Below are 1,352 nucleotides of genomic sequence, written 5' to 3' on the forward strand. Positions count from 1 at the left end.
CTAATTTCAGTTCATAAACAATAGATATCCATTATATTTCTTTTACATATATTTTCACGATTATTAGTGGTTGAGCAGATAATGCTGAATAATTGAAAAACATGCATAACTCCATGATGTTTCTATAGCAATGTCTAGAAGTGACCTTTCTATGTCAGAGTCTGCCAAAATTAAAGGATGTTATTATTTAGTCTTTTCTAATACTGGACTTCTCCTTTTGTTAAATCAGTGTTTTCTCGTAGTTTAATGTTGAGTTAAGAAAGCTAAATAATATACTTACCTGACAGGAGTAATATACTTCCATGATCAGGAAGGTGGTTTCCCCAGGGTGAGGCTTGCCCATTGCACTCTGGGCATGCTGACCCCTGCGATTTCCCCAAATGTGGGAAACTTGACTGCTAATAAATGGTAGTGGGGAAAAAAAGAAGCTAAATAACATATGGGGATGTTATCCCATATGGTGACCTATAGGGATGAACTACAACCCAGACTTATATCTTAAATAAGAATGCTCAATGAAATAGGAAAGGAGTTTAGATCAAAGGTCCTGACATGAAATTATTTCTGTCTTCTATCTGAAGATTCCAATATCTAGAACAAATAAAACCTGGATATGAGAGGAACGTATATTTCATGGGCAGGATAATGGAGATGCATAAAAATACATTCAAGTTAATAAAATGTATCCCCTCTCTTCACTTTAAAAATGAAAACAAAATGGTTAAATGCTCAGTAAGTGAGGAAATCACAGAAACAATTTCAATAAAATAATTCAAACTGGTTAGAGAATGGATAATTCAAGAAACAGGAGCATACTCCCCAGATATGATTTATTTCATCGAGGAAATTGGATTTTATATGAATTCAGTAAATTATTTTGTTCAAATGCAAACTGATAATACAGACAAATGTGTTGAAATAAGATTACAAAGCTATGAAAGCAAAATGAGAACCAACCTAAATTCACTATGGTACTAATGAACAAATTTAGCAAAGGGGCAATAGATAATGTGTTTAAAATAAAACTAATGGGATGAAGAAATGACTGATATGATATAATCATATCAAAATCAAGAAATAAAGACAATTGATTACAGCCATTAGAGGTAACATGGTATTATGGAGGACAAAAAAGACACTCAAGCTTTTTGGGAAGAGTTGAATCCCCAAAATTGGCTTGAAAATCTATTTAGAGCAAAGAAGTTTATTCATGAATAAGCGACCTCTTGGAATAATTACAATAGACCTTGACTTTGAGGCATATTACTTTTAAGATAATGAAATACAGTAAAAACAAATCAATTTAAAACATCTCTTATGAAAGCTAGGTCATTAAAACTGTCCGCATATAT

At 32.2% G+C, this 1,352-nt stretch overlaps 1 pseudogene; it reads left to right on the forward strand.

Moving 5' to 3' along the window:
* The first annotated feature begins 272 nt into the window (after window positions 1–272).
* LOC126008103 (uncharacterized) lies at window positions 273–457 on the forward strand (annotated as a pseudogene).
* Window positions 458–1,352: the final 895 nt, after the last annotated feature.

The sequence above is a fragment of the Suncus etruscus genome, chromosome 4, assembly GCF_024139225.1.
Source record: "Suncus etruscus isolate mSunEtr1 chromosome 4, mSunEtr1.pri.cur, whole genome shotgun sequence".
Lineage (NCBI taxonomy): Eukaryota > Metazoa > Chordata > Mammalia > Eulipotyphla > Soricidae > Suncus > Suncus etruscus.